The sequence below is a fragment of the Littorina saxatilis genome, linkage group LG16 (genome assembly GCF_037325665.1).
Source record: "Littorina saxatilis isolate snail1 linkage group LG16, US_GU_Lsax_2.0, whole genome shotgun sequence".
In the NCBI taxonomy this organism is placed as follows: Eukaryota; Metazoa; Mollusca; class Gastropoda; order Littorinimorpha; family Littorinidae; genus Littorina; species Littorina saxatilis.
This window is the reverse complement of record NC_090260.1, coordinates 10,035,021-10,051,338: the sequence shown is the minus strand read 5'-3', so window position 1 is coordinate 10,051,338 and position 16,318 is coordinate 10,035,021. Positions and strand designations below refer to the sequence as shown.

The following is a 16,318-nucleotide window of genomic DNA, read 5'->3' as shown; positions in this document are numbered from 1 at the left end:
CAAATATAAGATACACAATTCTCTAAAATTGTTTATTAAAACTGAAACCGACCTGCTCAAAGTAAACCATACCCACCCCCTCCCTACCCACCCCCAACCCTCCTCCTACACTAAATACTAATTATTTCTACTCTTAACTTCCCAACTACACGTTATCCATAAACTATGCACAGGAACATGTGTGTCAGCATTATGTGGCACCGACATGACTTGTGTATATCTAGCCTACAGCTAAGGGTTAAAGTTAAAGGACTACTGCAGTGAAAAATTATATTTATAATAATTTAAAACAAAAGACAAAAAATAACAAGCTGAATAGAGATGGAACCGTTACAGAACAGGATGGCAAAATGTTGCGACTTTAGGAGTTGTGTTTCTGGAAGAGGTGAGTTTTGAGTGATCGCTTGAATGACTGTACTGACTGAGGACTTAAAATTTCTTACATACTCAGTGATATACATTTTTCTAGCAGCCTTTAGGACAATTGTCCTGAAGACTGAAAATCAATAGGACACGGTGTCCTGAGATTGCAATTTTAATAGGACAAAAACATGACTCGTAAAACCGCATTTAAAAAGATTTTTCAGTTTCCATTCCTCAGAGAAGGAACGTGATTTCTTGTCTTTCAACTCTTTGACTTGGGTTGTCTCTCTCGTGCTCGTTGACGTACTTGCAGTTGCACTTTCACCATCACTCTCCACTTCGACGAGTTCGTTCTCGGTTGACGTTGTTGTTGGTTCAGCTGAAGCCACAGTGGCTGGCGAACGCAGCATGGACATCAATGTCTGCTGATTTTTATCTGCTTTGAGCTTTTTTTTCGGACCCATGTCGTTTCTCTTTCGTTTTATTTTCGTTCGAACGCACAACGGTTTTTTTTCTGGATATTATGACGAAAAGTAATGCCTTGCGCATGTGCGAACATGCACGGGTGGTTCCCATTGGTTTAAACGATTTATTGCTGAGCCAATGAATGCACTCGAGGCACCATATGGGTTCGGTTTTCTTTTTTTCTTCTTGATCCAACTTGAGGATAAATTAATTCAAAGAATCAGATCCCATATGGTGCCTCGTTCACTCAACAAACTGGTCACACGTAGTGCATACTTTCGCTTGGCAAAACCGAAACCAGCTTTCCTCACGCAGTGTTTACTTTCGCTTGGCAAAACCGAAACAAGCTTTCCTCTTGAAAATTGAACAGTCCGCATGTCCGCTTCATTGTCAAAAACGATCGGACCCTTGACCACTTCTTCTGTAGGTTAATCGGACCTGTGTCCTGCTGGGGTTAAAGCTATAGGTCCTGGGGAAATTGGATCGGTCAGAGACCGGAGACCGACTAAAATGTACATCACTGCGGATACTGCTTGACTAAAATCTTTACAAAAATTGACAATATTCTATACAAGAAACACTTAACAAGGGTAAAAGGATAAACAGAATCCGTTAGTCGCCTCTTACGACATGCTGGGGAGCATCGGGTAAATTCTTCCCCCTAACTCGCGGGGGGTTATTGAGTTACAACGATCTTGCTTCAAACACATTCAAAATAATACCATTTCTCTTGTTATTAATATTATTTTCTGTGAACTTAAAAGTTTATGAGGGTCAATTTGACATGGGTCACATCTAGAGGTCATCCAACTTCAATAGCCTGTAAATTTTTAGTATCAAAAATCTAGCTTTCAAAACATTTCAGAAAAATAAGAACACATGCTTTCGCAACACATCCTTGATATTTGTCAAACATGTGGCTTTGAAAAAATGACAAATGTGGTCATGTTTTAAATTGATCAAACCATAGCAGTATGTTAACTTTTTAAAGTCTACCTTGAAAACCATCCAAGAAAACAACAATGTTCAATTCTGTCTACCCATTGTAAGTCAGCCTAATTATACTCCCCATCAGTGACATTCTCCTGACCTGGTGAGTCAAAACTCACTAAATGTCCAATGGAGATTTTTCAGCAGGCAACCAGAAAGTATATAGTGTGGCGTTATGTCCCTTTTTTTCCAAACAGGGTTATAATTATATGTGGCAATAATCACATGAAATGTTCTCTGTCCTCCACATCTGTTTGATTTGTGATTGGTGTCCAGATTATTTGCTACAGGCATCTGATTATTGTAGCTGCTGTCCGGTTCCCTTAGCCAGTGATATCTGCTTTCCTGTTCTGTAACTTGTATTCATGTTCGCCGATGGCACCCGCTGAATAGTTTTGGTTGTTCTCCAATGGCATCTAGCTAGCTGCTTTGACGTCTTTAAGTGGTGTCAAGGTCCTTCACCATGCAGTCATCTGCTGGAAGTGAACATGAGGCTCTCTTGCTTATGACATCCACACCAGGGCATGGAATGAAACCTGCAATGACACAGCAGTATGACTATGAGAAAGCATGCAGACTGAAGCAAAGAGGGCCAAACTTTAAGAGAATGATAATGAAAGCTAACTTAAAGTGCCGTGGCTTTTAGTGCATATATTATATCTAACTTTCAAAACTTGTGTCTGTCTGTGTGTGTATTATGATGACTAAAGGCTCTGAAACAGCTGCACCGACTGAGGCGGTGGTGGTGGTGGGGGTTTGAAACGTGCTGGTGCGTGTATGTTTGTGCTTGCGTGTGTGCAGGCATGAATGTCTTTGTCAGTATATCTGTGTGTGTGTGTGTGTGTGTGTGTGTGTGTGTGTGTGTGTGTGTGTGTGTTTGTGTGTGTGTGTGTGTGTGTGTGTGTGTGTGTGTGTGTGTGTGACAATTTATGAATACGTAGAGGTTACATGCCGAGTCTCAGTGATTATTAAAAATAATGGTCGAAGTTAGCGGATCATGAAAAATGCGAGCTTCAGCGAGCTTTTTCATGACCGCGAACTGAGACCATTATTTTTAATAATCACTGAGACGAGGTGTGTAACCTCTTTATTCCCCCTTTCTTCAGTTATTCAAAGAAAACAGGAGTTTTTGTGCGAAAGTTTGATCGAATCCGAATCACTCAACCAGTCAACCTGCGCAGGCGATCGATTAATGCGCGGTTGTATAGTTCCGTGCAAATCATTCCATTCTGTTAACACTTCTTGTCAGTTTCCCTGTTTTAGACTAAAATCAAGTACACAGATAAGCTGTTATTCTGCTGTGGCGGTAAAGGCAGATAGTGTGTGTTCTGTTTATGTTTTAGTATCGCTAAAGATAATGTTCTTTCGTCAAATGGGACTAGCAGACGAACTTTTGCACCCGTGTTCCAACGTTAATTACTGTATGAAGTTCAGTTTTTGGGGGAAAATAGTGTATGAAACCGCTTTATGTTGTTTAAATTGATGAGATGTGTGCATTTGGTTGCGTGTAATCTGTTTATAAAATGAAATATTGTTGAAAACTGACCGTCGGAATGCAGTCAGTGTTGTCGAAGAAACTGCGTTAAAAGAAGGGGAACTACTCTTGTCGGCAAGAGTATGAGTTACTTGCCTTGGGAATTTGCTTGTGATGAACGGTGTGTGCACAGCAGATCTATATTCAGAAAACAACCGAACTCATGGATTTTATATGGAGATTCATGTGTTCAGGCCTGTAGTTGTTAATTTAAATGCGGTATGTTTGTATTGTTTGCTCCAGAGATGTATATTTCGTACGTATAGAGCGTTTTGAACTTTTCAGTCGCAAAAGTAGTACCAAAACAGAACAGCTTCTCAACCCATTGCACTATCGAGGATTCAGGCTGTTGCTGGCTCGTTATTTGTTTGGTTGCTGGGTCATTATCGAAAAATAACTAGCTCTACAAGTTTACAGAGGTAAAGAAGCAGAGGGGGGAATAAATTAATGTATATACATCTATACACACCCAAGAAGATAAGGCGCTCAGCAGGTCTGCACTCATGTTGATCCATTATGTCGGAAACAGGCAGAATTGGATCCTCCACCCGACAGTCACTGCTGCAGTTCTGCTCTCAGCTATAAGCAAGAGAAAGCAGCTTGAGTGTTTCATCGCATATAATTCAAGTGTTTGCATACTCCATAGCGATTAGCTGAAACTATTTAGCTAAAAATGTTATCAGTGGAATACCAAAGGGGTGGCATATGTCATCCAAAATATAAGGCAATTTAAAGTGTGATTGATGGGACAGAAGCGTTTCAATGATACAAATAGAGAACACTACATAGCCTACTGTGTGTTACTGGGTTTACACAAGTAAAAGTGAATATTTGTTCTTCTTCTTCGTTCATGGGCTTAGACTCCCACGTTCACTCATGTGGATTTTTACGTGTATGGCCATTCAGGCAGCATACGCCAATTTTGGGGGAGGCATGCTGGGTATTTTCGTGTTTCTATAACCCACCGAACTCCCACATGGTTTACAGGATCTTTTCCGTGCGCACTTGGTCTTGTGCTTGCGTGTACACATGAAGGGGGTTAAGTCACTAGCAGGTCTGCACATAAGTTGACCTGGGAGATCGGAAAAATCTCCACTCTTAACCCACCAGGCGGCGGCGACCGGGATTCGAACTCACGACCTCCCGATTATGAGGCCCACGTCTTACCACCACGCCACTGCGCCCGTCGTGAATATTTCAATATTTGAAAAGCAATAAGTGTAAATCTGGTGCCACACAGCAAGCCATGAAGTATTCTGTTTTAAATTCCTAAGTACTGGAGTGATAACCCATGTAGTAACTAAACCATACACCCACATGTGGGAATATCATTGAGGTCATGGCAAGCTAGTCTGGCAGGGACCTTATATATTCCACTGCACATGATTACAAAGTCACAGATGCAAAGTCATTCTCGGAACACTTTTGGGCTTGTCATTTTCTCACGAGTGTTTTGAGAATGAAGTTTGTCTCGGAGATTTTGCATAAGCAGTGGAAAATGACATCCCTGTCAGACATGTTGTTTGAACCAACCTCATTTACATGATAGACAGCACGCCTGTGAAGAGATGGTTCATTTATCACATCATAACACATGGGTGGTATCTCTCAGGTAGGCAAAACAATATATCTAAATGCACCAATTTACCTCAAGCACTCAGCAGGTCTGCACATATGTTGATCCATTAGGTCAAAAAACCACCAGAACTCGATATGTTGTCCTAAAGTCACAGATACAGTGGAACCCCCCAAGGATCCTGAAACAATAATTAAAAATGAAGAGCCAACACTTGTACAAATTATCTGTCTTTGTACATACAAGCACGTACACAAATAAATCTGCTTGCACTATGCTGGCTTTAGGCATGTGTAATAAAATTATTTTGGGGGAGCTTCTCGATTCAACCGGGAACTTTTGTTGTCAAAAGCAATTTATGCCTCAAACATTCTCCCACTCTGAGACTGAACTATGCATTCAGTATGTGTTGATATCTGACTTAAACTCACAAAAATAACAAAGGCTAGTTTGTAAAAAGACACTGATTTGAAAAGAAAATTTAAATTCAATTACATATTATCATGTATTATATAATCTGTTCTGGGGCTTTTTTCCAGGTCTTTTAAAAAAGGATATTCACAAACGAACACATTTTTCAGTCCAGTTAATGTTTGCAGCACTGTGAGCCTGACAGAACTGACCGAGTGTTGACAAAGCCGTGATAAAAACATAGCCAGTCCAACCTTAGCGCAAAGAAGTATGAATGGTCTCTCAGTGTACTCTACAGTCTCTGACTGTGGCCCTTTGTAAAGGTCAAAAAGAGCTGGCTGTGCTTGGCCATTAAGCGCTTGCATGCTTTTGGCTAAGGCGTTTCTTGACAGATTCTTCTGGATTTTAGCATACTGATTTGCCTTAATGTGTCATGCCAAAATGCAAAGAAATCAGCAAAGAGGCATAAGCGAAAGAAAGCAGTTTGAACTTCATGGCTTAAACTTAAACCGGAGTTCTTTCTTTCTTTATTTGGTGTTTAACGTCGTTTTCAACCACGAAGGTTATATCGCGACGAGGGAAAGGGGGAGATGGGATAGGGGAAAGGGGGGAGATGCCCGATAGAGCCACTTGTTAAGTGTTTCTTGTTCACAAAAGCACTAATCAAAAAATTGCTCCAGGGGCTTGCAACGTAGTACAATATATGACCTTACTGGGAGAATGTAAGTTTCCAGAACAAAGGACTAAACATTTCTTACATACTGCTTGACTAAAATCTTTACAAACATTGACTATATTCTATACAAGAACCACTTAACAAGGGTTAAAGGAGAAACAGAATCCGTTAGTCGCCTCATACGACATGCAGGGTGCAGAGAAATAAGGATGTGGAAAAGAAGACCTTTGGTAAGAGAAATAAAGGTGATGGATCCAGTCAGGTAGAAATAAGACAACAAGAAAAGAATTGGAAAACTGCAGGGAATAGTAGGGAGAGTTTTCTTGGAAGGAAATATAGGTGAAAGGACTGGTAAAGGCTGTTCTTAACCAGACGAACCATTGGTTCGCCGAACTAAGGTTCGCGAACCATGGTTTGTGTCTTAACTGGGTGAACTAGTTCGGCGAACTCAAGGTCTAGTTCGTCCAGTTAAGACACGAAACCTGGATCGCCGACAAACGAGGGGAGCTCACTCCGAGTCGACAATAAAAGCAAATAAGTTATTCCCCTTCCAAAAATGGCTGCCTCCAAGACGAAATCACCGATTGAGTGGTAACTCCGTGCTGGTTGTCGATTTGGGTCTCTCCTTCCCACTTGATCATGGTGCACGAAGCCTGGTAATCTTGAACTTTAGTGTGTTAAATTCATAGCTCAGAATCGAGTGGCATACTTTACTTATTTTAGATCCAAGTACCTGTAATCAAGCCCAAGAACATTTATCATGAAATTAATTGACGGATTAAGCTCCAAACCTAAGCATAATTAATTAATTTGGTTGTTTGATCGGCGAAAATGGCGTAGGTTGTTAACCAAGGGACTTCAATTACCCGACAAAGTTGCCTCCCCTGTCCGCTGACACGGATAATTCCTTCTTTGACGCATCAGTGTAATTTGTAAACAAAATGCATTCGTACCAGAGTACGCTATGATTCGTACAGTTCATCGGAGTTCATTCGGTGACTTTAAAGGGATCTAAAAGACTTGTTATGATTACAAGTGCAGGTTCTCCAAATTTGGAGGCTTGAATGCCTCTGAATTATGAGCTATGAATTTAACACATTAAAGTTCAAGATTACCCGAAGCCTTCTATGTCATTTACCCTCCTGGGTTAAAGGTTATAAATTGATTCGAGAAAATAACATGACTGATCATTGTGTCTACCGTGGAGCCATCGGGGTTCTATGGGAAATGCTACACAAAAAAAACTTGCCTGTGAAAAGGGAAAGACGGTGACCAAAAATAAATGATGATAGCGATATTTCTAATTGTGGATCAGCAGAGTCGAGAAGCATACATGATGTTTACCAAAGTGTGTGTGCGTGTCTGTCTGTCCACGTGTGTGTTTGAGCTCTTTTCGGTACAGAATATGAGTTTGGGGATTGAGTGAAGAGGGAGACCTAAAAAAAAAACTACTCGGGATTTTGGTTCTTTTTATCACAATTCAGTCTGTTTTAATTTTCAAGTTATATCAGAAATTTTCTATTTGCACTGATACACTGGAATCCCTTGTGGATGTATTGCTTTAAGGGTCTACAAATAGTACTACTGAACCAAAATCATCCTGTTTCTTTACGTTTTGAGCAATTCAATTGGTCTTGGTTTTTGTTTTTAAAAAAATTGATTCCTCTTCATTCTTCTCAAAAAAAAGCTTTCATTGCGATAAACAAAACATTACTGGATAGACGTTTTCTTGGAGAACGTCTGTATTAGCAAGCATTTAAAGTAGGAGGACGATATGGAACATACGATAAAAGGATGTGCTTTAGCTTTCTGTCTCATCATTTATAAATGTTGCCCTTCAATCACACACACACACACACACACTTTTGATCCAGCTCCAACCATATTTCATACTTAGCAAGTCTCTAATATCACTGGCATGATGTGCTTGCTACAGGTGAACAGTTATCTCCCTTACCTTCTAGAAATTTCCGGAACTGTCCAGTTAATTTTTCGTTCTTTATTTCTTCCCCTCATAGGAGCAATAGCGAGTCTCTAATATCACTGGCATGATGTGCTTGCTACAGGTGAACAGTAGGCACTGAACTGGTGTTGCACCATATAGGCTGTATTCAATAAATGGGAGGTCCATAATCTGAGAAAGGAAACAATGAATCAAGAAACTAAAACCCAGGTGCACATCTGCGGCACCTAGGGAGTGTACGTGCACACTATCTTGTTCCTGCCTCTTGCCATCTCAGAGGTATGGCGACCACAGACAAAAAAGAGTTATCTCCCTTACCTTCTAGAAATTTCCGGAACTGTCCAGTTAATTTTTCATTCTTCATTTCTTCCCCTCATAGGAGCAATAGCAAGTCTCTAATATCACTGGTATGATGTGCTTGCTACAGGTGAACAGTAGGCACTGAACTGGTCTTGCACCATATAGGCTGTATTCAAAAAATGGGAGGTCCATAATCTGAGAAAGGAAACAATGAATCAAGAAACTAAAACCCAGGTGCACATCTGCGGCACCTAGGGAGTGTACGTGCACACTATCTTGTTCCTGCCTCTTGCCATCTCAGAGGTATGGCGACCACAGACAGACAGACAGACAGACAGACACTCTCTTTTATTATATGTATAGAAGGCTTTATTCAGGGTTGTCTCTTGTTCTTAAACATCCGATTTCTAAGCACACGTCTGTGCTGAGAATATGAACATGAACCGATATGAACATCAATGTCAGCCGCCTTTTTATTATGAAATAATGTTCATTTGTGTTCCAAACACTTCCGAAGAATACTTGTTGGTGTATCGTTAGTCGCCCTGACATCATCACAACTCGACCCTGTCCTGCAAAAATACAAATATATACAGGGTGACACCCAAACATTCAACCCAAACAAATGCTTATTTCTTTTACATCTGTTGACCGAATTAGTTATCTTTCTTTTTTTCTTTCTTTTTTTTGGGGTCCCTGTCCTGTCTTGTCTTGTCATGCCTTGTCTTGTCTTGTCATCCCTCTATTGGCCTACTGGCAACCTTTTCCTAACTTGTCTTGTCTTCCCATGTCTTGTCTTGTCTTGTATTGTATATACATTTAGCATACATACATTTGGGTAAAGGTTTGCGAACAGGTGAGGGGTGTAAGAGAGAGAGAGAGACAGAGAGACAGAGAGACAGAGATGCTGGTGGTCTATGTTACATTACACAGGTCAACACAGTTGCAAGTTCATAGGTTAAAGGCTGCCCTTTTCGTAGCGTTCATTAATTAATTCCTATTGTTTACATGTGCCAATAATGTTATAAAACTGTACCTAAGGGGATATAATAACGATTGGCTGTAGCTTTCGAAAACAAAAAAAATTATTTCAGTATTGCAAAGTGGTGTTGATAGTGTCGAATGTAAACAGAACAGTCTCAAAGTGAAAGTGGATGTTTTCTGGAAATTGCGAAGTTAACAAGAATACAGAAAAGCGCGCTTTCCTGCTTAGCACAATCCGCTACCGCGCTAATCTGGCGTGTCAATATCACTACGTTTTGCACGTGGAAGGTGAGCGATTTCCTTCACGCGGGGATTGACGAAGCTGTACTGTCTGTGTTGACGGTCTAAAAATAGCCCAAGCCCTGGAGAACTGTTTCTAAAGATAGCAATAAACTTTATTAAGAATTGATTATTTCTTGTAATTGGTAAGGACTTCAAACCTAAAACTTTGCAGGAAGCTTAATTTATACATCCCCGCAACGATGGGAAAAGCCCTGGAAGTAAGTAAACTAATTAAATAGGACTTTGTCAGCCTTTAAATGAGGGGTTATTGTGTATAGTGAGGAAATAATTTTCTGATGTATTTTTAATTCATTATTGGTGTTTTATGCAAAACGTACGGTCAATATTGAAAGTTTAAAAAAAAGTACTGCCCTCACATTAATACGAAGGCGGGATCACAGCTGGATAAGACAATAAGGTATGGCAATTTCGACCCGGAGGTCTCTTTCAGGGCGCACAGAGGATGAGACAACACAGGAGAAAAAAAACAAAAAACCCACAGATAATAGCACACGGAAGGAACGATTACAGCAGTTATAATTAAATTACTTTGTGGGTCAGGGTTTTTTAGGAGTACAGGGGAAACCCCTTTTAAGACCTTAAAAAATGTGAGAAAATCAAGTCTTAAAATGGAAGGGGTCTAAAAATGGGGGTAATTTACAGAGGTTATGAACAGAACATCTTCTTCTTCTTCAGCGTTCCAGAAATTCTGGTGACGTGTGAGCTTGTTTGCCCATTTGGGTTCCCCACACTATACTCTGAGAGCATAGTCAGCTTCACTCCGCTTTCGTTGAGTAGGCATGCTGGGTATTTTCGTGTTTCCATAACCCACCGAACTCCGACATGGTTTACAGGATCTTTTCCGTGCGCACTTGGTCTTGTGCTTGCGTGTACACACGAAGGGGATTAAGTCACTAAGCAGGTCTGCACATAAGTTGACCTGGGAGATCGGAAAAATCTCCACTCTTAACCCACCAGGCGGCAGCGACCGGGATTCGAACTCACGACCTCCCGATTAGGAGGCCGACGTCTTACCACTGCGCGCCACTTCACCCGTCACAGAACATCTAAAGAAGCAAGATCTTAAAAAGGAGGAAGTCTGAAATGAATGGGTCTGAAAGGGGGGTTCCACTGTGGAAAAGTACCTGTCAGTTTACCTGTATGTATTAGGACTGGGTGGCCGAGTGGTAACGCACTTGCGCTCGGAAGCGAGAGGTTGCGAGTTCGACCCTGGGTCAGGGCGTTAGCAATTTTCTCCCCCCTTTCCTAACCTAGGTGGTGGGTTCAAGTGCTAGTCTTTCGGATGAGACGAAAAACCGAGGTCCCTTCCGTGTACACTACATTGGGGTGTGCACGTTAAAGATCCCACGATTGACAAAAGGGTCTTTCCTGGCAAAATTGTATAGGCATAAATAAAAATGTCCACCAAAATACCCGTGTGACTTGGAATAATAGGCCGTGAAAAGTAGGATATGCGCCGAAATGGCTGCGATCTGCTGGCCGATGTGAATGCGTGATGTATTGTGTAAAAAAATTCCATCTCACACGGCATAAATAAATCCCTGCGCCTTGAATATGTGCGCGATATAAATTGCATAAAAATAATCAAAAAAATAAAAATCCCTGCGCTTAGAACTGTACCCACGGAATACGCGCGATATAAGCCTCATATTGATTGATTGAATAAGACCACCCCTGACATGCGGCACATACCAAATATCTACAAGTGCTTTGTGTGAACAGTAAAAAAAATTGTTTTCCTTTTTGCGAATTCATTTCATTAAACACAACAACAACAAAATTCATCAAATTCCAGCTGAGCAGAACGGCTTTCACAATTATGACTGGGCCTTTAAAGGCATGTTCCTCACCATATTACCCAGCATATCAGACACCACATGTTTGACTAGGTTTTTACATGGGAACAACAAGACTATACAGGATGGTAAAAAAACCTCCCTATTTTCTTTTTAATCACATTTTTGACTGCGAAAAAAAAAGAGATCAAAAAGGAAATAGGGCGCTTTTTTTTAGACACCCCTTTTTACGTCCAGCTTCTTTTGGTGGAGATTCAAGTTACAGACACATGTGAAATTCATTAAGCAAAAAGGTTCCCACTATGCACTGCCACAGAACACAACCAGGTTATTAATGTGCGGTACAGTGTATAATTATGTTTAAGTAAAAGGATGCCCTTCTTTTGTTTAATTGGAGCATCTGTGATGTCTGACATTTTGGTTCTAACGGTGGGAACGTATGTTTAGGCTCTAATAAGGACAGTTTGTCTTGTCAAAAACCTCATGCATATTCCTTCCTCCCCATGCAAGACTTTCTTTTATTTGAATATCTGCCTTTATAGTACAAAAATCAAATAAAAAGGTCGCACTCTGCGCATAGCGACAAAAATCGCAATTTTACCAAGAAAACCTCACACTCTTTAAGTGGAGAAAGAACCTGACTGTTGCAGTATGTTATGCATTTGAAAACATCTGAAATTGTGTACTCGAATTCTACAGTTTGATCAGTTCTGTGTGTTTAAAAAGTTACCTTGATCATTCTGACATGCTCTTGCTCAAATCACATCCCAGACAATATTGTAGACTCCATTGATAGACGCTGTGGTGCATGGGAGAACTGCATTCTGAGGAAACGAAAAAAATATACACTGAGGAAGAACAGTCACAACAACATTTGCAGCAGCAACAGGCTATATAATTTTATTCAAAGAACACTTAAATAAGGTAAAATGAAAATCAGTGTTGTGTCAGTAAATTTGATTTGGGGGAGATGGAAGGATTGGGGTGGGGGTTTAGAGGCGGGGATAGAAGGATAGCTGGGAACCGGGGAAGGTGGGGTGGCTAACACAGTTTGATCATGTAATGACTGGTACAATGTTTAATATATCTAAAAACTAAAGGCAGCAACTCTGTAATGCATTATGTGAACCAACTTCTCTATAAACTAAATAAAGATCAGTAAAAGTTACCTCTTTCATTCTGGAATCTTTTTGGTCCCATCACAGCTCAGACGCAGACTCAATGGACAGATACTGTAATGATGAAAAAACCACCAGCATTTTAAGGGAGGACAAGAATTATGCAGAGAGAAAAAACAGTAATGAGTAAGAACAACAGCAGCAGCAGCAGCAGACTCAATACTCTTACTCTACATAACACTCTCACTGAATGACTGATTCAGTAACTAAATCCCAGTGAAGTGCAAGTGATCAAAATTACTGATGTAAAAACAGAGAGAGAGAGAGAGAGAGAGAGAGAGAGAGAGAGAGAGAGAGAGAGAGAGAGAGAGAGAGAGAGAGAGAGAGAGAGAGAGAGAGAGAGAGAGAGACAGAGAGAGACAGAGAGAGACAGAGAGAGAGACAGACAGACAGAGAGAGACAGACAGACAGACAGACAGACAGAGAGACAGGGTGTGTGTGTGTGTGTACATGGGAAATGCAGTGCCATTGAAAACAAACACTTGCTTCATTTAAATATCAACAGTTATACAACATAAGAGGCACTAGAAAAGTTGTACATGAAAATAAATGTTGCTCTTGCTGATGGAAAAAGAGCAGGGGGAGAGGGTCGATGTTGCTTGCACTTGCAGATAATTATGCACTAACATCCAGCTGTTTTTCTGGGTGTACTGTAACCCTGTAATGTTTAAGCAGAAATGTTTGTGGATCACGTTATGCTTCTGCTTTTAGATCAGTTTGAGTATTTGCAATATTACCTGGATCATTGCGGCATCCTCTTGATCACATCACATTTGAGACTTTGACCTATATAGACTCCATGGGCAGACGCTGAAGTTATTACAAGGGCATTCTGAAAAATGACAATACAAATGCAGAGATGTAGAACTGTACATTACACTTACAGAAGCAACAACCAGAGAGCTGATTTATACAGGTAGAGAGAGAGAGAAAGAGAAGAAGAAGTAAAAGAAAAAAGATAGCATAGAAAGAGAGAGGGGGTGGGGGATGGGGCAAAGGGAGTGTGTAATGTGACGTGAGGAAGGGGAAGAGCAATGGAAAATGAAACTCTCAGTACTTTTAATTTATATTAACAGTTATGGAACTATTTGAGCACTCCCCATAACCACAAACAAGGTACAGACGGCAACATATGTTGCACGGAAGGGTGGGGGTAGTTGGACTGGAGAGTGTTGTTATGGGTTTAGGGTGGAGCTGGGGCGGAGTGTGTATGTAACTTGATAATAATAAGCATGATCAGTTAGTGCTAACAACTATCTTGATCTTCACAGACATAAATTGCACAATGATTTCACCACCATGTACCTTTATTTTTGCCCTTAAGTTAGGTGGAAGACAATGTTGAGTGGTGAACGCAAGTTGTATTGATCACTGGGTCATCCTGCGGTCCGGGCCATTGATCTGCACATTGCACCAGCACAAACAAACACAATGTTATGATCTCAATCAGCCTGCATGGTCAATCATGAATCTAAGAACACAAACACTGTCCAGATCTAATTGAAAACGAGATCATCATTACTTGGGAAATTCAATGAAAATCTAGCAGTCAACGAAGAAGATAGATCTGTCCTTGCGATTGTTGTTGCAAGCAGATAAATGTGTGAACTTCCTTATCTCAACGTTATCATTCAACATATTGATATTTTGCCTGATGGATGTTGTGCCGATGAGATAAACAAACAATCAAAATCAAAGTCATAAACTTTTGAAGAAAGAAATTAAACAAATTGAGCAGAAAGAATCTAGCTTACTGCTGTGCTGATTTCGACAAAATCAATGCGTTTACATGCCGAAGTCATTCCTGCTTTTATTCATATCATACTAGATGATCCTAATGCACAACAATACGAAAACGAGCTCAGCGAAATGAGTAACACTGCCTCACCTGCACTAACACAATGCTGCAGAAGCGAAGGTCGTCTACGACTGGAAATTTCGAAGTCGAACAGCGGCGTTTTTTCACTCTCAGCGGTTGTCTTGCTCGGAAAAGTGAAAAGCTTAACTTGAAATCGAACGGAAGTCACCATTCTACCTTTTCGTTCAAGCGTTGTTTTTATAAAATCTCAGAAAATGTAATTTTGACTTGGGTGATTTCGTCCGCCATTGAGATTCAGTTTTTCAATAATTTGTCTTCCTCCTTGGCAGAAGAGTCAAAGGTTCGGCCCGATCTTCAAGGTTCCCAAGACATGACTTGCAAACCCCGAACCTAGTTCGCCGAACCTCCCAAACCTAGTTCGAAAACTCAGGTTCGTCTGGTTAAGAACCAAGACAAGTTCGCCGAACCAGTCTTGAGGTTCGCCGAACCCCACGAACCTAGTTCGCGAACCAAAGGTTCGTCTGGTTAAGAACAGCCTTAAGGCAGAAATAAGACAAAAGAAGAGAAGAAACAGAACTGTTAGTCGCCTCTTACGACATGCTGGGTAGCATCGGGTAAATTCTTTCTAGTCCCAACCAATATGGGACTCCCCCTAACCCGTGGGGGGTTAAACCGGAGTTAAGTGTTGCGTTCTAGTTTAAACAATCCTTTGAGGGTATAGAAACTGCATGTGTCATACAAACTTTCAGGCAATCAAAAGTGTGATTGATGGACAGAGGCCTTTTAATAATATAGATACAAATATGTACACACCCAGGAAGCTCAGGCGGTCAGCAGAGTCTGCATACATGTTGATCCATGAGGTCAGAAAATGAGCTGAAGTTGATCCTTCACCCGACAGTCACTGCTACAGTGTAGCCAACCATTTACAACTCTGAAAAAATATTTAAAGTAAATCTATTAAAAAGAAGAGCAAATATTTGTACAAAATATCTGCTATTACATAATAATGAGGTTGTTCTTTGCTACTGGTGACAAGTGAGGGTCAGCTCACACTGACACATATTTCAATACAGTCTAGGGGAGAAACTGGTCACAAAGAGGGCCCGGGTAGCTCAGGTGGTCGAGCACTGGACTTGTGATCGAAAGGTCGCTGGTTCGAATCCGGGCCGGGACGGACACAGGTCAACCTTATGTGCAGACCCAGAGACGGTATCCATCTCCCACCCACGTGTCACCACAGTGGCACGTAATAGATCTCGGTCATTCTGCCATAAGTGCAGATGGCTGATACCACCTAAACACGCATACATAGAGAATACTACATGGCTTGCTGTGTCCAACCAGATTTACACGAGTTGCTTTTTCAAATATTGAACTGCGTGCAAAAGCGAGCTTTTCAATATTTAAAAAAGCAACTCGTGTAAATCTGGTACGACACAGCAAGCCATGTAGTATTCTGTTTATCCTACATACTGTACGTACGTGTATTTTACTAAAAAATGTCCCGCAGTCGAGGCAGCTAAATTAAAGACGCTTGTTTTGGAACCTCGATCTCTTCTAAAGCCTCGTGCAATCTATTACGTCAAAGCAAAGAAACGTCACTCTCAAAGTGTGGCGTGACGTGTTAGTTCTAAAAATTCATCGAGGGTAATTAGCGAGCGTAATTTCTTTTCTATAATGACGTCTGTCTTGGCGACTTTGGCATCATAAGCAGTGGAAAAACAGGTCCCTGTCAGACTTGCTTGACATGACCTCATTTACTTAATATACACACGTGTGATTTGAACGATTATTATCTCACGAGTGTCTCACGTATGTAGGATAAACTTGATTTGAACGATTATTATCTCACGGGTGTCTCTCCCACGTATGTAGGATAAACAAGTTTATGTGGGAGAGACACCCGTGAGATAATAATCGTGCAAATCACACGTGTGTATATCATGTTAATGAGGTC

The 16,318-nt window shown here is 40.9% G+C and overlaps 2 long non-coding RNA genes across 3 annotated transcripts; both read right to left on the bottom strand.

Annotated features, from left to right (window-relative positions):
* Positions 1–1,750: 1,750 nt before the first annotated feature.
* Positions 1,751–15,297, bottom strand: LOC138950353 (uncharacterized). Of its 2 annotated transcripts, XR_011450623.1 has the most exons (4): positions 15,172–15,297; positions 5,001–5,109; positions 3,822–3,931; positions 1,751–2,354 (listed from the first exon to the last, which is right to left on the bottom strand). It is a non-coding gene; the product is annotated as an uncharacterized lncRNA (long non-coding RNA). The 2 variants fall into 2 exon arrangements; XR_011450622.1 differs by lacking the exon at positions 1,751–2,354 and having other exon boundaries at positions 3,803–3,931.
* Positions 8,648–14,906, bottom strand: LOC138950351 (uncharacterized). The gene is made up of 6 exons (XR_011450621.1): positions 14,428–14,906; positions 13,845–13,940; positions 13,277–13,371; positions 12,531–12,593; positions 12,092–12,185; positions 8,648–8,850 (listed from the first exon to the last, which is right to left on the bottom strand). It is a non-coding gene; the product is annotated as an uncharacterized lncRNA (long non-coding RNA).
* Positions 15,298–16,318: the final 1,021 nt, after the last annotated feature.